Consider the following 26,348-nt stretch of genomic DNA (forward strand, 5'->3'; position numbering starts at 1 on the left):
CACCACTTTCCCCTTTGAAACTCCATTCTCCCCATCTCAAATCAGCCTCTCTTTTATTTTGATGTCATGATCTTTTTCTCCTCTTATGATGGTCTTGTGTAGGTAGTGTCAGGCACTGTGAGGTCATGGATATCCAGGTCATTTTGTGTCTGGGGGGAGCACGTTGCAAGAAGTCCTACCCTTCCTTTGGCTCTTAAATTCTTTCTGTCACCTCTTCTGCAATAGATCCTGAGCCTTGGAATGTGTGATAGAGATATTTAAAGCATTTTTTATTAACAACTGTGGTGGTTTGATTCAAGTGTCCTTCATAAACTTAGGTATTCTGAATGCTAGGTTCCCTGCTGATGGTGATTTGGGAATTAGCACCTCCTGGAGGCAGTGTATTGTTGAGGGTGGACTTATGGGTGTTATAACCAGCTTCCTTTTGCCAGTGTTTGGCATACTTTCCTGTTGCTATTATTGGCCACATGGTGCTGGCCAGGAGGTGATGTCCACCCTCTACTTGTGCCATAGTTTTCCCCTGCCATAATGGAGCTTCCCCTTGATTCTGTGACCCAAAATAAACCTGTTTTCCCCCACAAGCTGCTCTTGGCCGGGTGTTTTCTGCCAGCAATGTGAACCTGACTGCAACAACAACCTTCATAGGTAAACATAATATACCTTGATCATGATCCCCTCCCACCACACTTCTTTGTTCCTCCTTCTCGATATCTCTACATTGAATCTCTTCTTCTTCCCAACTACTCTCTCTTCTATTATGATGTTGTGGTAGTTTGATTCAGGTGTCCCCCATAAACTTAGGTGTTCTGAATGCTAGGTTCCCAGCTGATGGAGATTTGGGAATTAATGCCTCCTGGAGGGAGTGTATTGTTGGGAGCGGGCTTATGGGCTTTATTTATTTATTTATTTTTTAAAAATTTTGTATTTATTTATTTGAGAGCGACAGACACAGAGAGAAAGACAGATAGAGGGAGAGAGAGAGAATGGGCGCGCCAGGGCTTCCAGCCTCTGCAAACGAACTCCAGACGCGTGCGCCCCCTTGTGCATCTGGCTAACGTGGGACCTGGGGAACCGAGCCTCGAACCAGGGTCCTTAGGCTTCACAGGCAAGCGCTTAACTGCTAAGCCATCTCTCCAGCCCGCTTATGGGCTTTATAGCCAGTTTCCCCACGTCAGTGTTGGGCACACCCTCCTGTTGCTGTGGTCCATCTTATGTTGGCCAGGGGGTGATGTCCACCTTCTGCTCATGCCATCATTTTCCCCTGCCATCGTGCAGCTTCCCCTCGAGCCTGTAAGCCAAAATAAATCTCTTTTTCCCAGAAGCTGCTCTTGGTTGGGTGATTTCTACCAGCAATGCGAACCGGACTGCAACAGATGTCATCACCCCCCATCCTATTATGCAGGTCAGCCACCGTGAGGTCATGAATACCACAGTCCTTTTGTGTCTGAAGAACAGTATTGCAAAGCACTCCTGCCCTTCCTTTGGCTCTTATATTCTTACTGATACCTCTTCTGCAGTGGTCTCTGAGCACTGGGGGGTGGTATAGAGATATCTCACTTAGTGTTGAACACTCCACTGTCTCTTATTAGCACCTTGATGAATTCTGAATCTCCCTAGTGGTCACCATCATCTGAAAAGATAAGCTTTTCAAATTCAAAGTGAGAGTAACATTAATATAGGAACATGAATATAAGTATGTACAGGGCAGTTTGGTGAGCAAAATATAGCCGTTTAACCAGACCATGATAGCAGTTTCCCTCCCTAGGGCTTATGACCTCTCCAGCTTTGCTTAGCTTTTCAATACCAGGCATGAATTTCCTTTCACACGACAGGGTTCAAATCCAGACACAGGAGTTGGTTTCCTTTATAATTATATCAGACATGTCAATATTGCAGCAGCTGGCATATTTGACTAGCTGAGCTGAGATGAGGGGAGGCCCCCATTCCTGCTCCCACATGGGCTCTCTACCCTCTCCTTCCCTCCATGTGGCAGGAGCTCTCTGCACTTCCTTTCTCTCCTTCACTTAATCTAATAAAGTCTCTCTATGGATTTTAATTCTTTAAATTCATAAGACAAAAACCTGGGGTAATCTATATATTGGTGTTTGTATACTGATGTATTGGCAAGGAACCCCAAAATTCCCATTTCACAAGCATGTGGTCTTCAGCAATAGGATCTTATCATCTAGTTTTGGTGGGCTACCATGACCCTGGAAATACTTTGTAATGTTTTGGGGGTACTAAGGGCATTCCTGACCAACAAATCTACTGGAAGGAATCCCACCTCTGGCACTGAAGTTTTCTTGTAACAATCTATGGCTTCTGCGCACAGCATTATCCATCCCCACAGGGTACTTCTGCCCAAACTCTCTTTGTAAACATATATATTATTAGCTAGTGAATAAGTAGGTTTCCATATAGCTTATCAGAGTGTGTTTAATCTTGATTAACCCTCCTTCCACTCCCTCCTCTCTTCCATGCCCTCCCTGACACCCCTCAGACCATTTTACCTACAGTATTCTGCCCCTGTACGTACATATCTACTATAGTCTCCTCTTTTTTTTATTTATTTATTATTTTTTTATTTTTTAATTTAATTTATTAGTTTTCTTTTCAGTAAATACAGGCAGTTTGGTACCATTATTTAGGCTCATCTGTGATCTACCCCCTCCCATTAGACCCTCCGTGTTATTGAAAATGGGTCGTGCATTGTGGAGTTAGCCCCCAGTTATTAGTATGATAAATGTCTCTGAAAATCATGACCCAACATGTAACTCTGACATTCTTTCCGCCCCCTCTTCCGCAAGATTTCCCTGAGCCATGTTGGGTTCATTTTTGGTCTGCTTCAGTGCTGAGGTGTTGGGGGCCTCTGAGGCTCTGGCTCTCTGATTTGGTAGGAGTTGATTTTTCTCTGCATTGATCTCCTTCCCCTTTGTGCTGGTATCCAGTTCACAGGAAAACATCACCCTTGCTTATTTCGCCAGTTGTCCTTAGTTTCAGTTGGGCCCCTTCTGAGGTATGTTGGGGCAGCTCTCTTCTTAGGATCTGCATCTATCTGGAAAAGAGAAGCAGATTCTCCAACGGAGAGTAAGTTAGCACCCAGAAAATTGAGATAACACTTACTTTTTTGATAGACAGTTTGATAGGTGTAGGCCCTCTTATACCCCGTGATTGATGGTAGCTTGATATTGTAGAGTGGGCTTGTGTTTGGGTATGGTTCTATAGTCTCCTCTTAATCACTCCTCTCATCTCTCTCCCTCATGGCTGTTTTCTAGCTTCCTGGCCTCTCCTACTGACTCTTACTCCAACTCACATACAAATCTAAAAATTTAAAGCTAAGATCTTCATATGAAAGAGAACAAGGAGCATCTGACTTTAGAGACTGGGTTACCTCACTGAGTACAATCCTTTCCAGAGCCATCTATTTTCCTGCAAGTTTCATTTTCCTTTTCAGCTGAATGAAACTCCATTGTGTGTTTGTAGCATATCTTCATTATCCATTCATCAGCTGATGGGCATCTAGGTTGGTTCCATTTCCTAGCTATTGTGAATAGAGCAGCAATAAACATGGCTGAACAGGGATCTCTATCATAAAGGGTAGAGTCCTTTGGGTATATGCCAAGGAGTGGTATAGTTGGGTCATATGGGAAATCTATTTTTAGCTGTTTCCCATTTTGCAGAAGGATAAACTGAGGTTCAGATGAGACTACCTCCCCCAATAGTGTTTTATTTATTAACTACCCTACTGTAATAATGTATAATAAGGGAACCAAATCCATCAATCCTCAGTGGTTTAGTGTAAAAATGAGAAACTGTTGGAATTTATCTATTATAAAATAAAAAAAAGTGGGTTGGTGCAAGAAATCATATTATAAAAAGTTTTGTAATTTTCTTGATGTGTGAATTTTATTTTATTTTATTTTATTTTTTTGAGGTAGGGTCTTGCTTTAGCCCAGGCTGACCTGGAATTCACTTGTAGTCTCAAGGTAGCCTCAAACTCACTGTGATTCCCCTACCTCTGCCTCCTGAGTGCTGGGATTGAAGGTGTGCCACCACGCCCAGCTATGACTGGAATTTTAATTATGCATAACTGACAAATCAAAAGACTATCCATTCTTATCAAAAAAATTTTAAATTTAAGCCTTAACATCCCCCAATTTTTTTTTTAAATTATTTATTTATTTAGCGACAGACACAGAGAGAAAGACAGATAGAGGGAGAGAGAGAATGGGCGCGCCAGGGCTTCCAGCCTCTGCAAACGAACTCCAGACGCGTGCGCCCCCTTGTGCATCTGGCTAACGTGGGACCTGGGGAACCGAGCCTCAAACCGGGGTCCTTAGGCATCACAGGCAAGCGCTTAACCGCTAAGCCATCTCTCCAGCCCACATCCCCAAATTTTTAAGCTTAAAGTTGTACAGCTTCCAATGGACAGGTCTCAGATGCATAGCCACACACTTTGTCTAAAGTGTCATCTTTGTACTAAACCTCACTTGTTAACGTAGATGTCATGAAAACCACAGGAGACATCGTCAGTCTGTGCCGTAACATAAGAGACATTTGGCCAAATTATGGAATCAAATCATGTGCATGGGCAGACAGGAAAAGAAAAGTTAGAATACTATTTTGCCTTTATAAAGCAAATTTCTGTTATTTTCAGCAACATAAATAAACCTGGAGGACTTACTGCTGCAGGTAACAGACACTAGCCTTAAAGATCATGGAAGGTTAGATCCCTGTCTCTTGTTTATCTGATAACATCCAAGAGAGACATTTCAGTCCCTTCCCTGAAGGGAAAAGCGATCCCCATACCCTCCTCCCCCCTCCCCCCCAGCACAGGAAAGTCTTCTGGTCCTGGGAGGAGCCTGTCAAGCAGTCACCTGGTCAAGACACTACCTCTCACCTACAGATATATTCAGGATGTGGGAAGAATAGCTATCCTTCAGAGAAATAATGCACCAACCCCCCCTGCTCACAGTATCTGTCTACTGTTGTTGAGTTCTAACTTAAAAGACTTAACGTCCCCCTCCCCTTTCTTGCCTTTGGATTCCGGTTGAATTTCTTAGCATCCTTGCTCTGACACTTTGGGTTGTTTCCCCCCTTTTCTCAGTAAACCTCCTTTGCTTTACTCTTCTTCATTGTTTGTGTGCCTAATTAGCAAGGTTTGGAGAGACATGCCACATATTTTTACTTACTTAATCCCCCCACCCACTCCCAGGTAGGGTCTTGCTTTAGCTCAGGCTGACCTGGCATTCACTATGTAGATTCAGGATGGCCTTGTACTCATGGTGATCCTCCTAACTCTACTTCCCAAGTGCTGGGGTTAAAGGTGTGTGCCACCTTGCCTGGCGGATTGGGGGTTTCTGAAGGTTAGGGAGATGTGGGAGAAGGAACATGAGGGTTCAGTTTAACAGAAGAAATGAAGCATTTGAGATGATGGCTATGTTCATAAGCTTGCTTCAGTCATTCCAAATTGTATACATGTATCATGGCATCACTTTGGTTCCCATAAATACAAACAATTATGACTTGCCAGTACTTGATATATTTAAAACAGGATTTAGGTTTTACCCTGGAGATGAGGAGGCCAGAGTCGGGAAGGGAGGAAAACAACATTATAATCCTCACAGAGGCGCAGACAGCACAAGGTGGGAAACAGATGGGGACCTTCAGAGTCTCTGTGTTCGCTCATGCCTCTATCACTTTTCTTTGCCTCTGAGGAAATAGCCACCCTTTTCCCCCCTCTTTTACTTTTATGTTTTTATTTATTTATGGGTAAATGTATACTGTATGCACATGTGTGTTTAGATGCACATACCCCATGCATTACATGTGTGGAGGCCAGAGCAGATCCCTTCAATACTGGGGTTGTAAGCATGTGTGGCCATACTGGGCTTTGTATACGGGAGCTGGGAATTGAATTTAGACCCTCAGGCTTACACAGCAAGGACTTTTACCCTCGGAACCACCTCTCCCGCCCTTTTCATGCTTTAAAGAATTATGAGTTCAGTGTTCCAAGGAAGGCAGAGTTGGCTGGCATCTTGCATTGACAGCAAAGCCGTCTAGGTGGACTCGCAGAGCTGGCGTGCATCAACACGTGCTGGCTTGGATATCTCCAGCATCGCCATCCAAGAACGCCCATTCTAGGTTGCTTCTTACTCTCACCTTGAGTCATGTGGGAGGAGGGCAGTGCTGAGAAACACCCAGAGGAAAGCACCATGCGTGGGACCGGCAGATCCTGTCTTTTATAGGTAAACAAGGCAAACAGGCACCCCAGGGACAAAAGTAAAACCAAGAATAGTGTAGACCTTGAGGTACATCTCTCACTAAGTTTTAAGGAAAGCAAAATGGGGGGCTGGAGAGATGGCTTAGTGGTTAAGTGCTTGCTTGTGAAGCCTAAAGACCGCAGTTTGAGGTTCCCCAGTACCCACTAAGTCAGATACATAAGGGGGCACATGCATCTGGAATTCATTTGCAGTGGCTGGAGGCCTTGGCGTGCCCATTCTCTCTCTCTCTCTTTCTCTCTGTGTCTGTCACTCTCAAATACATAAATAAATAAAATTAAAATAAAAAATAGTAAAAAAAAAAAAAAAGAAAAGACAAGCAAAATGGAACAATTCTTCTGCTTGGGTGTTTCTAAAGGATATATGTTGCTTGAAAAATCTTAAAATTATACTCTGTGATGATTTCCTCTCTAATTTCCTATTCGTTTATAGTATCACATCTTGCATGCTAAATTCAAACATCTTGATAATTCTAATTTTCTATTTTGAATTTTAAGAGAAACTATAATCTCAGTTGGATTCACAAATTTAAAAAAATCATAAAACAGTGAAGTAGAAGAGTGTTTTTATAACATTTTCTTCACCTTTAAAAAAAAAAAAACTTAATCAAACTATGACAGCTGTCCGGCCACACCCAAGAAGTCTCTTGAAAACATTGATAAAGCTGTCACTGCAGCACATGTTTGTTTTAAGGGAAATCAGTATACTACTTTATTTCATGGAAAAAAATATTTTGTTTGAATTCCAGGTCTAGCAAAACATTAGATGTATACAAGTACACACAGTGATGTAAATTTTTAAGAATTCTAACATGTTTGCATCTGATTTACCACCTTACTGAGCTCTTCCAAGACAGTTTGACCATAAGGATGTGGAGAGGGCAATAATCCTCATTTTGGTGAATGAAGCAACAAAGCTGTTACAGTATGTACTTACTAGTCATTGAAATATGTATATTTGACAGATTGAGAGACAGGGAGAGAGAAAGAGAGCGCACAACAGGGCTTCCTGCCATTGCAAAGGATCTCCAGACTCATGTGCCCCTTTGTGTACCTGGCATTACATTGGTAATGAGGATTTGAACCCAGGCCAGCAGGTCTTGCCTGGCCCTTTACTGGTCTTGTGTGTGTGTGTGTGTGTGTGTGTGTGTGTGTGTGTGTGTGTGCTGTAACTAGAAAATACTACAATGACTAAGAAAACCAAGCATGTTTGATATAAAGCAGACATGATATTCCCTATATTCTTTTAAAGTTTTGTGTTTATTATTATTATTATTATTATTATTAACTTGCTAATTTATATAAAAACAGAGAGGAAACAAACAAAAAAATCAAATAAGGAACTCTTAACAAGAAGCTCCTGGGCTGGGAATGTAGCTCGTTGGTACAAGGCTTGCCTAGCCGGCAACTTCCATCCCCAGCACCTTGTAAACAGCATGATGGCACGTGCCTGGAATTCCAGCACTTGGGAGGCAGAGACAGGAGGGTCTGAAGTTCAAGGTTCTCAGCTACATTGCTTGTGCCCCCTCAGCACTCGGCCAGAACCCTGGGTGATGGCATGCCATCCACCCTCCTTGGGCTGCCGCTTATATTACTGAGTGGCTTGTGGTAGCCTTGTCTCTGCGCCAGTCCGGAGCCAGTGGCTGTTGATTCCCTTTGTTGGAGCTGGGGTGGAACACCACCCGGTGACCCTAGGCTGAGGACATCAGAGCCTGGGTCTTCCTCCGCCTCCGCAGCCTTGTTGGCTTCCCCGCCCAGCATCTGGAGGTGTCCTCGCTGTCCTCGCCAGCTCTCTTAGCTTCCACGTTCTCCCTCCCCGAAGGACGCAGTTCCTCCATCTGTCCCTTCTCCAAGGGACATGATGCCCACACTGGCTGCTTGATTTGGGCGCAATCTTTTTGCCCCTTAGTATTGAGCCCCTTGTGGTCAGCAATTCGTCTGGTGTCTCTGGATCCCAATTGTGGCCAGCTTCTTCTCCATCTCCAAAATGGCCCTTCCACACCCCTGGGAATGATTTTTTTTTTTTTTTTTCTATTTTACCTTCAGGTTTTCCAGAAATGATTTGGTTTTGCTTTCAGCCACCACCTTTTGCTGCTGTATCTGCAGGGATGTTTGATTTGTGGGTTTTGAGCTTCTTTCCTTTCCTTCCTTCCTCCTCTTCTTCCTCCTCCTCCTCATTCTTCTTTTTTGTTGAGAGAGCTAGAGAGATAAAGAGGCAGAGAGAGAATGGGTGCTTCAGAGCCTCCAGCCACTGCAAACAAATTCCGGCTGCATGCGCCACGTGGGTCCTGGGGACTCAAACCTGGGTCCTTTGGCTTTGCTGGCAAGCACGGTAATGGCTGAGCCGTCTCTCCAGCCCTAGTTTTGAGCATTTTCCATCTGCTTGATGACCTTCCCAAGCAAAGTGGCCGTCCTCCTTGCCAGGGTTTCTCTTGCATTACTGCTTCAAGATGTAAGCTTTTTGATTCCAGACAGGAGGACTATGGGAGGGAAACCTCGGGGTTGATCTCAAAGCATCCTTCCTTCCTCTGAGCATTTGCTGTCCAGGACCTGTATGGTGACTGCTGAGAGCGGACCTCTTAAGGTCAGGGGACTGGCACTGGCCAGCAGAGCATACGTCTGGGTTGTCCCCATTCGGTATACTCCTTTGGTCCGTTCTGCCCAAGATAGTCTGCAGATCACTAGGACCCTGAGCTGGCTGGGGCATTCCTGGGTTGCCAAACAAGCTTTACTGGCTGCCCTGGAGGAGGCTTGTCTCCCAGGCTTTAGGGCTCATAGTGTGACAGCCTAGCCTTGGAGACCTTGTTCCTTCCATTCTCCTGGGGACCAGGGCTTGGCTCCTCCCAGATCTTATCCTGTGATAATCACAAGTCTCCTGGCCAACAAGTTTTCTTCTTTCTAACATAACACCTCTACAATTCAGCTACTCGCCAAAATTTGCCTCAACCTCTGACGTCCGTTCCCCACCTTCACCCTGGGTTTGGGGACCAATAGATTCTCTGGGCAGTTACAGTTCAGAATGTTGGACAAAGTCCAACTTCTTTTTTTTTTTTTTTTTTAAAAAGGGTCTTGTTGGGATTTTCTTTCTTTCTTTTTCTTTTTTTTTTTTTTTTTTTTTTTTTTTTTGGGTTTTTCAAGGTAGGGTTTCACCCTAGCTCAGGCTCTCCTGGAATTCGCTATGTAGTCTCAGGGTGGCTTTGAACTCATGGCGATCCTCCTACCTCTGCCTCCCAAGTTCTGGGATTAAAGGGGTGCACCACCACGCCCAGCTCCTTTTTCTTTTTTTTTTTTTTAAACAATTTTATTTATTTATTTTTATTTTTTTGTTTTTGTTTTTTTGAGGTAGGGTCTCACTCTAGCTCATGCTGACCTGGAATTCACTATGTAGTCTCAGGGTGGCCTCAAACTCACGGCCATCCTCCTACCTCTGCCTCCCAAGTGCTGGGATTAAAGGCATGTGCCGCCATGCCTTGCTGTTTAGTTATTTGAGAGTGACAGACACAGAGAGAGAAAGAGGCAGACAGAATGGGCACGCCAGGGTCTCCAGCCACTGCAAGCAAACTCCAGATGCATGCGTCACCTTGTGCATCTGTCTTATGTGGGTCCTGGGGAATTGAGCCTTGAATGGGGGCCCCTAGGCTTTACAGGCAAGCGCTTAACTGCTAAGCCATCTCTCCAGCCCCAGGATTTTCTTTCTTTTTGGATGGACCAGAGTTTATCCTAATTTATACTTGTTTGAATCATTTCCCCCTGTTTAAGGACTCCTTGACATTAATTTTAATCTGATTTTTCCCTATGGCTACCATGAAGATGGTCCTTGGTATAAGTGCCACTTATAGTTAGTGAAGATGAGAAAGAGTATTCAGAAAGAGTATTAGCACTTTTTATTTATGCACACAGAGTATCAAAGCACAGGTATAAAGTCAAACCCTGGTTGGCAACTACCCAGTAAATTAGAACTATCATTTCTAAGCATTTCATAAAATGAGATCTTTTATGATAAAAGTCAACCACTATATTCAACAGAATTCAATTTTGTTTGGAAGCAGAGCCTTACGTTTCTATGTCTTGAGCTAATGTTGATAGTTCCTTCAAGTCTTTGCTACCCAAGCCACCAAAGCTAGACCATGCTAATGTGACTCTCCCTAGCTACTCTAATCTTTCTACTGTGCCCACGTTCCTTTTCATGGAAGGGAAATCTCTTTGAAGTCTGTTCCTCTTTCCTTTGCTTGTTCTATGGGATGCTAGACTTCTGCTATTTTTCTTTTAATTTGCTGGTTTGTCTTTCATGAATACACACACATACATACACACACACACATACACACACATGGTCATACTCGTATAGAGATTTAGGTATCTTTCATTCTGACATTTTCAGGGTCTCCTGGCCTATTCCAACTGCTAAATATTGGAAATGGTTTTCTCTGTTCTCTTTACTTCCCAGTTGAAAGTGGCTTTAAATTCCATTTCATGCTGACGTTTCTCATGCTGTGATCTCCTCCACTGATATTTCCTTCAAGCCCTGGTGTATTTGTTGGCTTCACGTTTCTAGTTTGGCATCAAGTTGGCTCAAAATTAACATATGTGCCAGGTGGGTTGGTGCACCACCAACACTTGGGAGGCAGAAGTAGGAGGATCTTCTCCATGACTGTGAGGCCAGCCTGGGTCTACAGAGTGAGTTCCAGGTCAGCATGGGCTAGAGTGAGACCTTACCTTGGGGGAAGGGGGAAGGGAAAAAAAAGATCATGTATAAAACAGGCCTCCTGAATCCCACCTTCAGAATTCAGTCTTCCTTTTCTCTTACTCAGTTCAGTACAGTATGTATATTCCTTGATGTTTTTAGGCTAAAATATCAGGGTTCATCTTTAATTTTTCCTTTCTCTCATAGTCTAGTCCACTCCATCAGTGTATCTCTTGGCCCTACCTTAAACTGAGTTCCACTTTCCACAGTCAACATCTTAATAATTGCTACTTCTGGTCGGGACTAGTACAAAAGCTAACTGGTCAATTTACTTCCACTTCAGCTCCTCCACCCCACCCCCACGTTCTAATCTTCACGCAGCAGATTTCAATCTGTTCAAAAGGTACATTGTGTCACCACAGTCTCATTTTCATAGTTTTCCAGACTTTCCCTCCTATTCAGGGTAAGAGCCAGAGTGTTTTCAGTGACGCATGAGGCCTTACGTGATAACCGAGTGCCTCATGTGCTGCCACTTACCCTGACTCGCTTGGCTTCAGCTCACATTGGATTTCTTGCTGCTTTAAGTAGGTCAACATTTCCTTCCTTTCTCTGCTTCCTGGATACTCTTTCCCAAAGCCTTTCATGTCTATCTAATGCATGTCTTTCATTGCTTCTCAAATATTTACTTACAGAGAGGGCATTCTTCTGCATCAAGTTTCTGTTTCCTTCCCACCTTGAAGACATTATATGACTATATCACCACTGGACATGTGTGGGAGGAAGAGGTCCTATCTTGAGATGAGGCCAGAGAGTAATTTAGTAATAATTTTAGTAATAATTTAGTAATACTTATTTAGTAATAATTTAGTAATAGTAAAACTATTATAATAACTCATTTGTGTAACAACTAGATCAAGGTCCCTAAGAACTTCCTTAATAACTTCCAAGAGCATTATTCTCAGTAATTTAATCATCTCCTAATAGGATGTACTTCGTAAAGGTCCCATGATCTCTCTCTCATATTGCCACATTGGGGACCAAGCCTACTCCATACAAGCCTTTGAGGCATAATCCACATTGATACTTTGGTTCTAATTATGACATATATAATTATTTTTTCTTATGGTAAGAACACCTAATTTGAGGCTTAGCCATATGTGGTGGTTTGATTCAGGTGTCCCCCATAAACTTAGGTGTTCTGAATGCTAGGTTCCCAGCTGATGGATATTTGGGAATTAATGTCTCCTGGAGGGAGTGTATTGTTGGGGGCAGGCCTATGGGCTTTATAGCCAGTTTCCCCTTGCCAGTGTTTGGCACACCCTCCTGTTGCTGTGTCCCACCTTATGTTGGCCAGGGGGTGATGTCCACCCTCTGCTCATGCCATCGTTTTACCTGCCATCGTGGAGCTTCCCCTCGAGCCTGTAAGCCAAAATAAATCTCTTTTTCCCAGAAGCTACTCTTGTTGGGTGATTTCTATCAGCAATGTAAACCAGACTGCAACACCATACCACATCAAAAAAAGAGTGCATTTTAGTACATAAACATGTAGATAAACATTAAGCATGTGTTTGCCTTCAGCCATGCACTTTATACATTCACACGTATAGTCTAAATATAAGCATATTTTGATATTGCTGAAGACTCCACATACTTGGCCTGCAAGGTTACTGAGAAATCTTGCTGTAGATGAGCTGAAAACCAGCATGTAGACTAGCTGACAGAAAGATGGAAAAAGCCATGCTACATGCAGTTCAATGGGAGAGAGAGAAATCACCAGTGGACATACTCAACAGTGGATACTGCAAGCCTTAAATTTGGCCAGCCATGCTAAATGAGCCAACAGGTACAATAGTGGCATGTGTCTTATGGAGGAAACCATCTGCTCTCTAATTTGACTGGAGGCCCACTCTGTGGGAGGGAATACATCCCTCGTACTGAAAACTTATAACAGAGGTAGTCATGAGCCCTAGGGGTATAATGTCTGCTGGTATTTGGCTAAATGTATGTACTATGCTCACTTAACTGCCCAGTAAGCACTTCTCTCTCTCTTTTAAAAATATATTTGCAAGGAGAGAGAAAGAGGAAGAAGAGAGGCAGCCAGAGAGACAATGGGCACACCGGGGCCTCTAACCACTGCAAATGAACTCCAGATGTATGCGCCCCTTGTGTATTGGCTTATGTGGGTCCTGGAGAATCAAACCTGGGTCCTTTGGCTTTGCAGGCAAATGCCTCAACCACTAAGCCCTCTCTCCAGACCAAGCACTTCTCTTAATGTTCATACCCATATATTAATGCTACTCTCACTTTTGGTTAGAGAAGCTTCTCTTTTCAGATGGAAGAGACCTTGGGATGACTCAGAAGGCAACATGGTGCTGAGAAGAAGTGACAGTGGAGTGCTCAGCACTGAAATATCTCTATCACACTTTCCAAGGCTCAGGCTTCAGTACAGAAGAAGTGGCAGAAAGAATGTAAAAGCCAAAGGAAGGGTAGGACTCCTTATAATGCACTCTTCTAGACACAAAATGTCATGAGTATCCATGACCTTGCAGTGCCTGACACTACCTACACAAGACCATCATAATAGGAGGAAAAGATGATGACATCAAAATAAAAGAGAGACTGATTGAGAGGGGGAGGGGATATGATGGAGAGTGGAGTTTCAAAGGGGAAAGTGGGGGGTGGAGGAGGAAAGGAATTACCATGGAATATTGTTTACAATTATGGAAGTTGTCAATAAAAAAATAAAGTTAAAAAATGGAAAAAAAGCATATATTGATAGTCACAGTAAATGACAGAGTGAATTATTCCATTCTTTTAAAATTTTTTAAAAAATATTAATTTATTGAGTTTTACCTGTGTGTTTATATGTGTAGGCCCACCAGGGTTTCCCTTTTATTTTCCCCAAGGGAAATAAGAGAACATTTATTTTGGAGTCAAATGTGAGTGACCATGGCCTGGAAACACAGATTTAGGTTACCCTAAATTTCATGTTCCAACATGTTAACATTTACATGAAATTTTTTTTCAATTTTATTTCATATATATTGTGACAAAATATTCTCTTATACTCCCTTGCCTTAGATCCTGTTACTCTGGGTCCCTCCTCAGTGGGTTATGGTATTCACTGTGGAGTCATGAAGTCCTCTGTCAGTCCCTATGAGGTAGTGGGGTGTATGTGTGGGAGTGGGGGGAGAACTATGCATCAGGATATTCCTACCCACTCTGTGGCGCGTACAATCTGTCTACTTGCTTCCAATAGTGGGACTATAATAAAAATTATGTCATGTGACTTTCATAATTTAGTGTGGTAGTTTGAATGGATATCCCCCAATAGATTCAGGAGTTTTATTCAAGCTTGTAACTTGCCATCACTTGCGGGGGGGGGGGGGGGTTCTAGGTCCAGTTCTGAGGTGTTTTGAGGCAGATCTGGAATTTCCAGCTAAAGCTAGGAGGAGTGCTTGAGTTCTGCCTGGGTTCCTGGAGTGTGTGTGTTTGGGATGGTGGTGGTTGCTTTTCTCTCTGCAGCCCTGTGAAAGGGGGCCAGATTCTTTGGCCATTATGGGACTTCCTCTGGATCTGTACGCTTCAGATAAATTCCCTTCCTCCTTAACTGTGGTGGTCTGGGGGTTCATCCCAGCAGCATGAAGTTGACAGCGACAGAGAGTCAGCGTCATTGGCTCTCTCTTGTGCTCACGCTCTGGGGCAGTAGCTCCCTGTCTGGAGGGCAGTCAGGCATTCTGCAGGAGAGGAGCTATGAGCTCCTGGCAAGAGCCATTCTAGTGGTCCCTTTGGAAATGTGTCCTGCAGCCCCCGTGGAACTTGAGATAAAGCTTCCTATCATGGTCTACAGCTCGATTGTGATATTGTCAGGGACCCTGAGCCAGGAGCACTCATTCAGGTAAGCCATTTTTAGATTCCTGGTAACTCAGAAAACTGATGAGGTAGTAAATGTTCATTGTTTGAAACTGCTGTGATTTCAAGTGACTTCTTAGGAACTAACAAGAAATGAGCACCCCTCCTCTCATGGCGTTTTCCTTGTAATGTTGTTATGCTATGTAAATAAGAAACTGCCACGTTACTAAGAACATATAGGGTGTTGGGCTGGGAAGATGGCTAAGCAGATAAGAGCAGTTAGCACAAGCATGTGTTTTTGAAATGGCCTTAGTTTGATCCCTACCAGTGCTGCAAATCACTGGGCATGGCCATACACACAGCCCTGGGAGAACCCCTGGGACTCACTCTTCAACTGGTCTGACCCAAACTGGCAGCTCCAGGTTCAGGGGAGGCTGAAAAAAGAAAAAGAGTGATAGGAGAGGATATTGGAAGTTCTCCTCTGGTTTCTGCATATGTGCTCATGGAGTGTGTGTATGTGCATACAATACACATGAAACATACACACACACACACACACACACACACACACACACACACACACACACACACACAGCCTACCTTTTCTGTGTTTTTGAAAGCATTCTAGAGGATGGCAATGGTCCAGTTTGGATTATACTTATTCTTTTTAGAAATGTAAAAGTGAGGGCTGGAGAGATGGCTTAGCGGTTAGGGCATTTGCCCACAAAGCCAAAGGACCCAGGTTTGATTTCCCAGGACCCACGTAAGCCAGATGCACAATGTGGCACATGAGTCTGGAGTTTGTTTGCACTGGCTGGAGGCCCTGGCATGGCCATTTTTTTTCTCTCTCTCTCTCTCTGTCCGCCTCTTTCTTCCTCTCACTTTTTCAAATAAATAAATTAAAAAAGAAATGTAAAAGTGAGACATCTACAAACTCTGAGAATTCCTTTTGAGAGACAAAGTATTTACAGAAAAGTAACTAATGCAAGGGTGGGGGCGGGGTGGGGGGGTTAAGGGTTAAAAACAAAGCCTTTTCTTCCTGCCCCGTTTATTCCCAGCCTGTTTCACTAATTAGCACCATGTATATTTCACAGTCCAGAATCAGGTCATACAGTTACAGAAAAGTTAAGCTTTTCTTCAGAGAGATGGCTAATTTAAACTGTTTTGAAACCACTAAAGAAATACACCAAGGAGTAACATCTAGAAATCACATAAAAAGAACATAAATGCTTGAGGCTAGAGAGATGTCTCAGTGGTTAAAGACACTTGCTTGCAAAGCCTGATGGCCCAGGTTTGATTCCTCAGTACCCACGTAAAGCCAAACGCACAAAGTGGCACTTGCATCTGGAGTTCTTTTGCAGTGGTTGGAAGGCCTGGTACCCTTGTATACTCTTTCTGAAATAAATAAATAGAGGCATTATAAAAGAGCACAAATGTTACAATGGTAAGTCAGTATCAGTACCACTGACAATTTGTCCCAAGATTGAAGCACATCAGAAACTATTTGCTACCTATGAAGACTATCTGAGACTATAATTCTGTCTGCAAAGATGCCAGTGAGAACGTTGTACTTTGCTTTGGCAGTATATCATTCTTTCAGATAGTGTGATTCGAACTAGCCTATGTCAATTCCGTTGTTTTTAACTAAGTCTCATTCATTTTGTCTTTAGTTTTGAGAATCCAGAGTTCTACCCAGTGCTGTAACCTGTATGCAGAAATAGATAATTTCCAATGTTTTGTTGGATCTAAGCCCTAGAATAAGCAGGTCTTGTGATAAAAGCTTTAATTTCAGTGTCTGGCCCGGAGGTCAGATCTTACACTCTCCCTCACCCCCCCCCCCGCCCTGCCCAAGTATCATTTATCATCCTTCATGTGGTACAAAGTGATGCCTCTGGCAATGACAGGAGCAGGAGATGGGTTAGTGTTCTCATTGCTGTGACCTAATTCCTGACAAGTAGCAACTCAAGAGAGGAAGGGTTTATTTTGGCTTATGGTTTGAAAGTATACAGTCCTCCATGGTAGGGAAGGCATGGCAGCAGCGGGAGGAGGCGGCTGGTCACGTTGTCCCCACAGCTGGGAAGCAGAGAGAGGTGGAAGCTGGGCTCCAGCCCATGGAATGGGGTCACTCATCTTTAGGGTGGGTCTTCCACCTCAGCTAACCAAATCTAGAAACTGACTCACGGTGACCAGAGATTTATCTCCTAGCTGATTCTAGATCCTGTTAAGTTGGCAACACTGATCACCATAGGAATGAGTATTGCTTTAGTCAAGTTATTCTGAAACCACGCTGAAGATTTTTCTCTCCCATTATCAGTGAATGAGGGCAGGATCTGAGTTTCAGTGGGAAGCCCTTGCCTGCTGCTGGTTGTCCAGCCCTCCCACGTTACCCCGCAGCTCCCCTCTGCAAGTGCGTCTTTGAAGGACCTTCATTCACCATCCAAATCTGTCTCGAGGCCCCCTCAAACACTCTGTCACAGATCGAGGGTTTGTTTACAGAGTGAAAGAAAAGGAGGACAAGGGACTCTGTTTGGAAGTCACCCCTTCAGGCAGCAGCAGTGCCTGCACTCCCTAGCAGAGTGACAGCTCTGATGGAAGGCTGAAAAGCTAGGGGACATTCCCAGCATCGAAAATGCATGAGAAACAAGGAAATCTCGCTGACCATCAGAGACACTGAATGCTAGGTCACACGGAACCCCCGCATCCCTTTATTGAGAGACCCCAGACTGCAGCTGTTTCCTGTGATTCATTAAGTATGGTTGTGGGTTTAGACCAAGCCCCTGTCCCCTTATTCAAAATCCACCTGATGTTTCAACTCCTCTCTGAGTATATCCCAAGAGTGGAAGAAAATAAACCGTATTTATTAAAAACACAATAGATTCTCCACTACTTATTGAATCTCCTTTTTGGTCTAATTTACTTAAAGTTTTTTTTTGTTTTTTTTTTTAAAGAGACCACATTATTTCCAAGGATCATTTTTTTTTTTTCCTCAGAAATAAAATACAAAGAAATGTGAGCATAGGACGGTTTCCTGGAATTTATACAATGATAATATTCAAGAGAAATATTCAGAATTAAATGCATGTTCTTATCATCAAGCTTACATGTGCTTTGGTAATATCCCTACTTGAAAATACTTCTACTTATAAATTCTGTGACTTTCTGTTTTTTTGCAAGCAAGCACTTTTAGCCACTGAGCTGTCTTCCTAGCCCTGACTTTCTGTTTTCTATTAAAAATATTTCCCTCTTTCATTTGCCCCCCCCCATCATCACTGATCACTATCTAGATGGCATATACTTAAGATGTGTCTGAAGAATAAAATAAAGCCTTAGAGTTGGGTCCAGATGGCCCTGTGACAGCTGGATAACATTTATTCTAATTTTAAAAAATAAGCAAAAGAACCAAGATAAATAATTTTGTTAAAATATCAGAACAAGGGCTGGAGAGATGGCTTAGCGGTTAAGCGCTTGCCTGTGAAGCCTAAGGACCCCGGTTCAAGGCTCGGCTCCCCAGGTCCCACATTAGCCAGATGCACAAGGGGGTGCACGCATCTGGAGTTCGTTTGCAGAGGCTGGAAGCCCTGGCGCGCCCATTCTCTCTCTCTCCCTCTATCTGTCTTTCTCTCTGTGTCTGTCGCTCTCAAATAAATAAATAAAAAATTAAAAAAAATATCAGAACAAAATAGTCAAATAGTCAAAATTACTAAGTCATTTTTCTTTTGCCAGTGTTTATTTACTAGAAGAAAAATTACAGAAAGTTATTTATGTGTGTGTGTGTGTGTGTGTGTGTTTGAGAGAGAGAAAGAGAAAGTGGTCACTCAGGAGCCTCTTTCCACTGCCAATGAACTCTAGACACATATGCTTCTTATATCTCTGGCTTCATGTGGATATTAGGGAACTAAACTCTAGGGCAGCAGGCTTTGCAAGTAAGTAAGTGCCTTTAACCACTGAGCCATCTTCCTAGCCCAAGAAGGCAATTTCTTTTCTTTTCTTTTTTTTGAGGTAGGTTCTCACTTTAGCCCAGGCTGACTTGGAATTCACTCTGTAGTCTCAAGGTGGCCTTGAGCTCATGGCGATCCTCCTACCTCTGCCTCTTGAGTGCTGGGATTAAAGGTGTGTGCAACCACACCTGGCTCCAAGAAGGCAATTTCATAATTTTATGAGATTGTCTTAAATAACAGAGTCTAATTATTCATCAATTTCTCTCTTTGGATAAAACTAAATACAATTAACTGAGTGAGTCACTGGTAGTAATGACCACCCCAGTATTCCTTTCCCCTGATGCATTGATGTAGGCATAGCTGTAAGACAGAGTAGCTGGCAAGGAGTGAATGAAGCCATTACTGGCAAAGAAATGAGAAACTATTCAGTCACCTTCGCATACTTTGTTTAAGATAGGACAGCTATGCAAATTGGGGGAAAATACTGTGCTCATCTTGATCCAACACATTGATTTTAATAATTGCCTTTCAATTTGTGGTTCCATTGAAACCCAAACACTGCATTTTATTCAAAAATGTCTGCTTATTATGTGCTCAACCTTTTCAGCTGACTTGGCTCACCAACCCTCTCACGCTGTCAACTAGATACCAAAGTGAGTTTGTGAGCAGCAGATATTTATTAGGGAGTGGCTCAGGATGTACTTGTGTGGGAGAGAGAGAAAGGAAGGGAGAATGGGTAAGGTGGTGTTGCAGTCGGGTTGCGTTGCTGGTAGAAATCATCCAACCAAGAGCAGCTTGTGGGAAAAAAGAAGTTTATTTTGGCTTACAGGCTCAAGTAGGAAGCTCCATGATGGCAGGGAAAATGATGGCATGAGCAAAGGGTGGCCATCACTCCCTGGCCAACATCAGGTGGACAATAGCAACAGGAGAGTGAGCCAAACGCTGGCAAGGGGGAAGCTGGCTTAAACACCCATAAGCCAGCCCCAACAATACACTGCCTCCTAGAGGCATTAAATCCTAAATCTCCATCAGCTGGGAACCTAGCTTTTAAAACACCTAAGTTTATGGGGACACCTGAATCAAACTACCGTAGGTGAGAACTTCTATGCAGATCTAAATTACAGTCTCAGTTGACTCTATAGTAACTATATTAGCTCCTTATCTTGTCACTATGATCAAGATACCTGACAAGAGGAAACGTAAGGAAAGGAAAGGCAGATTTTGGCTCGTGGTTTGAGGGGTTGTATCCATCATGGTGGGGAAGGCATGGCAACAAGTGGTTCCGTAGCATCATGAGTGTGTGTGTCTGCTGACATGTCAGTGACCAGGAAGCAGACAGGGGATGAGAAGAAAGGAGGGATCATACAACTCCCAAAAGTTCCACAGCCTCCTCAAACATTATTGACAGATAGGCACTTTCAAACACATGTGCCTGTGAGATACATTTCACATCCATACCTAACAGAGATTATGAAAATAAATGACATTTCAGAATTGCTGTGTTTTGGAATGAAATAGCTAGGTCTCCCTCTTTCTTTTCCTCTCCTTTCTGTATGTCAGTTATTGGATGTAGGGTACCCTAGGAATGGTGAGACCTGAAGCAAGGTCTATGTGGCTCTTAGCAATAGAAGCAAGATATGAAGTCACTGATAGCTGAGGGTGTGTGCTGATAGAACATTGAATGGTTGGGCAATAGCCTTTCCTTGCAGAGATATCCAGTTGCCTTACCTATTTTATTTTATTTTATCTTACTTATTTGGTGGGGGGAGGGGGGAGAGAGAGAAAGAATGGGTACACCAGGCACTGCAAATGAACTCCAGATGCATGCACCAACTTGTGCATCTGGCTTACATGGGTACTGAGGAATTGAACCTGGGTCCTTTGCATTGCAAGCAAGTGCCTTAACCACTAAGCATCTCTCTAGCCCTATCTATGTTACTACTAAGCCAACTCAGTGGTGATCAAAGAGTTTTGAGTATGGTCTGTCTATAAGTGCTGGTCATTCTTTTGCAAATCGTCATTTAACTTCCTTTCTCTTTACTTATCATTCTAAATTCTGAAGATAAACTGTGCCTAAGTGTTTATGATGTGGGCTGTTAAAGGACCTTTTTTTAGGTTTACAAAACCCAGCACATCTGGTGACAATCTGATAATATTTTTGAGTTTTTACTTCATCAACTATCACAAAATATGTAGATTTTGTTGTGTTCATCTTGCAGAGAAGTCATGACTATCTGAAGAATGACAGGAACTAGCCTCAGGAGGCCAGCATTGGTGGCTACATTCTGGCTTCAGGGTGGAGATGGCAAAAGAGGAGACACAGGCCCTAGAGATGAAGATCCTGCCCAGCCTTCTGCTTAGTGTTCCGTCAATGTCCTCTCCTTCCCTACAGAAGCCTTTTTGCACAACTGAGTTCCCTGAGATTTTTTGTCCGGGGGGGGGGGGCAAAGGACTCTAGTCCAGTCTGATTTCCAGTTCCCTATGTAGCTGAGGATGACCTTGAATTTCTAGTCCTCCTGCCTCTTAAGTGCTGGGATTATAGTGTACACAATCATCCTTGATTTATGTGGTGCTAAAGGATCAAACCTAGGGCCTCATCCATGCTAGGCAAACACTCAACCAATGGAACTACATGCCAGTCCTTGACTCACTATTATGTTTATCAACTCAAATTACTAATGATACAGGTACACTGGAGTAGAGGTGAGCTGCAGGTCAGCCAAAATCTGGAAAAGAATGTGAAAAAAAGATGTTGTATATATATTTCACATCAATGATGTATATGAGGATCTTCAGTAGTCTAGTGTATAATTATTTCAAGCATTATAACTGTGTAGCGTATTATGCTAAGGGAAATATCAGATTATCTTTGATTTGTTGGGATTTAACTATTCACGATCAAATGTTTATACTTCAAATATCACTGCTCAGTGCTGTATTACCAGCAATCTTTGTACAAAAGGACAAAAGAAGGCTTGTAAAGGACACACTTTAAAAAGTCATTATTAGCCTAGTTACCTCAAAATAGCATAAGAAGTGAAATGATTGACCTCAATAAATAGCTCACCTCATATCACTTCTTTCTCTAGAAATGAGCTTTGTGAATTATTAGAGGATAGATTCAACACTGGAGATGTAAGATGAACCAGAAAATGTATTTTGATACTGATGAATTCGATAGAAAGGGTAAAATATAATCACATGCTCTGTATTTACATTGTGTGGACAAAATGCAATGTCACAGTTCATACGTATTGTCCCATGGCTTTATTTATCCTTTTTTTTTTTTTTTTTTTTTTGAGACATTTTCACTATGCAGCTCAGGTTGGCTTCAAACCCATAATTCTCTTGCCTCAGCCTCACAAGCACTGGAGTTCCAGGTATGCCCTGCCTTGCTTGGCTATCTTGGCTTTTATATTTTTTCTTTTTTTCTTTTTTGTTTTTGTTTTTGAGATAGGGTCTTACTATAGCTCAGGCTGACTTGGAATTCACTGTGTAGTCTCAGGGTGGCCTCGAACTCACAGCGATCCTCCTACCTCTGCCTCCTGAGTGCTGGGATTAAAGGTGTGTGCCACCACACCCGGCTTTTGCTTTTATATTTCTTTTTATAAATTTTTTTTTGTTTTATGTTTATTTATTTATTTGAAAGTGACAGACAGAGAAAGAGGCAGATAGAGAGAGAATTAGAAAGAGAGAGAGAGAGAGAATGGGCATGCCAGGGCCTCCAGGCACTGCAGACGAACTCCAGACACATGTGCCCCCTTGTGCATCTGGCTAACGTGGGTCCTGGGGAATTGAACCTTGAACTGTGGTCCTTAGGCTTCACAGGCAAGCGCTTAGCCATTAAGCCATCTCTCCAGCCCTGCTTTTATATTTCTGTGACTTTGATTATGTAGTGTTTTTTATTTCTCTCTGAACTTGGTCAAATCATAAGACCTCACTTTTTCTTATGCATAAAATGAATAGCATTTAAGCTTTATATTCTGTGGAACATTAGTGCTTTTGCTCAGATATATTGATTATTTGTCAATTTTCACAGTCTTGTATGTGAGAACAATGAGATAGTAGTTTTCTAGTTTGGTTCTGACAGGGTTTATTTCATAAAATTCACTTAAACTCTTGATGACCTAATGTCCAAACGTAGCATGGATTTTTTTCTTTTTCAAGATAGGGTCTCACTCTGGTTTGAGCTGACCTGGAATTCACTCTGTAGTCTCAGGTGGCCTCAAACTCATGGTGATCCTCCTACCTCTGCTTCCCGAGTGCTAGGATTAAAGGCGTGTGCCACCATGCCCGGCTGTAGCATGGACTTTGAAAAATACTATTATTATTATTATTATTATTATTATTTTGGTTTTTCGAGGTAAGGTCTCACTCTAACCCAGGCTGACCTGGAATTCACTGTGGAGTCTCAGGGTGGCCTTGAAGTCATGGTGATCCTCCTACCTCTGCCTCTTGAGTGCTGGGATTAAAGGCGTGCGCCACCATGCCCAGCAAAAATACTATTTTTAAACTTTATTTTTATTTATTTATTTGAAAGAGAGAGACAGAGAGAAAGAGGCAGAGAGGAAGAGATAGAATGGGCATGCCAGGGCCTCCAGCCAATGCAAACGAACTCCAGATACATGTGTCCCCTTGTGCATCTCTCTTACGTGGGTCCTGGAGAATTGAACCAGTGTCCTTTGGCTTTGTAGCCAAATGCCTTAACTGCTAAGCCATCTCTCCAGCCCTAAAAATAATATTTATGAGAGGTCAGGAATGAAGATATGAATATCATATGACTTAAAGGATATCAAATATATTATTTTATTTTATTGATTGTGCACTTTATGAGCCTATCACATGTTGGTCATATTCCCATTGAGTTTTACTCTTATATCCTCCCTCCCCCACTCCTGTTCCATCGCAGGCCCTCCTCAGTGGGGTTATTCGTATTCACTGTGGGGTCTGGAATGCACCTTCCTTCTCCTGGTGGGGCAGTGCCTCAGTTAGAGTATTTTTGAATGGAATGGTGCTAAGAATTAAATCCTGTACTCACACATTATAGGCAACACCCTAACACAGAACCATACCTCAAACCCCTGGAGTACTTGTTTTCATGTCTTTTGAGATGAATGGCTAATATGGTTAGACAGAATAGAAATTAAAATATGTCTTCTAGAGCCAGGCATGGTGGCACACTCCTTTAATCCCAGCACTTGGGAGGCAGGGGTAGGAGGATTGCTGTGAGTTCAAGGCTACCCTGAGACTGTACAGTGCATTCCAGGTTAGCTTGAGCTAAAGTAAAGCCCTACCTTGAAAAACAAAAACAAAAACAAAACAAAACAAAACAAAAAAGTCTTCTGGGGAAGAATGTATTAGATATTTTGAAATGGTTGTATTTTGAAGTAATTATGGGACATAAAGTATGATTGGACTTCTGATACATACTTGCTTTTACATTTTTAGGCTATTGTTTTCTATTCCTCATGTACATGCAGATGCATAGATGTTGTTGCTGAGGCGTCTAACTTTTTATTTATTTTTTTATTTTGAGGAAGAGCCTCACTCTAGCCAAGGCTGACTCGGAACTCATTCTGTAGTTCCATGACTGCCTCACATTCTTAGTGATCCTCCTACCTCGACCTCTTGAGCACTGAGATTCAAGGTGATGTGTCACCATGCCTGGCTCCCATGCTCTTTTTAAACATTTCCTCAGGATGTTTACATGTGGCCTTTACAAATTAATTTCAATAAAGTTGAAAATAAGCCATGTTTTAACGTGTTCCTTTTTCTCTTCTTTCCATCCTTTTTCTTTTCTTTCTTTGGTAGGATATAAAATATCCCAGAATGGCCTTGAACTCTATATGTAGCTGAGGACAGCACTCAACTTCTGATTCTCTTGCCTGTATCTCCAGAGCACTGGCATTACAGGTGGGCACCACCACACCCAGTTTAAGGGGTGTTGAGGATCAAAACCGGGCTCCACTTATGCCAGGCGGGCAATCTACCAACTGAGCTACATCTCCAACCCCATTGAATATATTTTCTATTGTAGTTCAAGTATACGTGGGAAACGAGCTGCCAATGAGAGTGCAGAGAGAAAGGCCCAGAGCCTGCACTCTGTCTGGGTGCAGACTTTGTTTAAGTAACTGTCGCTAAAATTAAAGTCGTTGAAGGAAATGGGGAAAGACTATTCAGAGAGGAAGAAGAAAAAAAATTCTAGAAAGCAGGGAACAAGAAAATTTCCATAACTAGGGCTTGATTGATATAGGATAGAGGAAATTCGAAATGGCTGGGATCTAGGAGCCAGACACATTAAGTTACATAATGAATTATGGAAGTTATATGTAGTATAGATGGGGACCTGGTGGAATATGCCGGCAGCTGGTTCCATGGGCCTAGCTGTTCATACTCTTCTCAGAGATCTTGGGGCAGGGGGATTAGGAGACTCAGTTCAGGGGAGCTGGGCAGAAAGCCAAAGGAGACAGTTGTGTTGAGACAACATTGGAACCTGATGACTAGATATAAAGCATGCTGTTGGCACTTAGCAAAGCAAATGTAATTGAAGTTTGGTTACTAGAAAGATGGAATATTCTCATAACAGGGCTCATTACAAAATAGACTTAAAGCTCACATACAGTGTATTTCACTAGGATTGGATGAATCTTAGACTAACAAGTGAGACTTAAGTGCTTACTATGCAATAGAGTGAATGAATGCTGTTTTATCTCTGGAAAAGGGAAGTCTTCCATTCTCATCCAAATAATTCCGAAAGTATTAATTTGCAGCTATGTTTCTTAAATAGATTCTATGAAAAACTAGGCTCTCAGGATATTAATAAGTTTTTAAGATCACAGAGGTTTTGGAGGAAGGGGGCTGGAGATGGTTCAGTGGATAAAGTGCTTATTACTCAAGTCTGACTAGCTGAGTTTGATGCTTTCCAGAACCTCTTAAAAATCTGGAAGCCATGGCTGGCTTCTAGTTCCAGTGCTGACAGTGATGTGGGAGGCAGAGATAGGAGAAGTTTTAAGAAGCTCACAGCATTGAGTGAACTACAACAGCAGAGCAAGATCAAGAGAGAGAGAGAGAGAGATAGAGAGAGCAAGAGCGAGAGCAAGAGAGAGAGAGAAAGCCTGTCTAGAATGAGATGGAATGACAAGTTGTCCCTGATCTCTACACACGTGCTGCGGCACACAAGGATTCATAATCACACACTTACACATATGAAGATACACATACACACACACAAACATACCCTGGAATTTTTTAACCAAGTTTATTAGGGAACCAATAAAATGAATTGCACATACACACACACAAACATACACTGGAATTTTTTAAAATTTTTTTTAAAATTTATTTATTTGAGAGCGACAGACACAGAGAGAAAGACAGATAGAAGGAGAGAGAGAGAATGGGCGTGCCAGGGCTTCCAGCCTCTGCAAATGAACTCCAGATGCGTGTGCCACCTTGTGCATCTGGCTAACGTGGGACCTGGGGAACCGAGCCTCGAACCGGGGTCCCTAGGCTTCACAGGCCAGCGCTTAACCGCTAAGCCATCTCTCCAGCCCATACACTGGAATTTTTTAACCAAGTTTATTGGGGAACCAAT

Source organism: Jaculus jaculus, chromosome 16 (genome assembly GCF_020740685.1).
Source record: "Jaculus jaculus isolate mJacJac1 chromosome 16, mJacJac1.mat.Y.cur, whole genome shotgun sequence".
In the NCBI taxonomy this organism is placed as follows: domain Eukaryota; kingdom Metazoa; phylum Chordata; class Mammalia; order Rodentia; family Dipodidae; genus Jaculus; species Jaculus jaculus.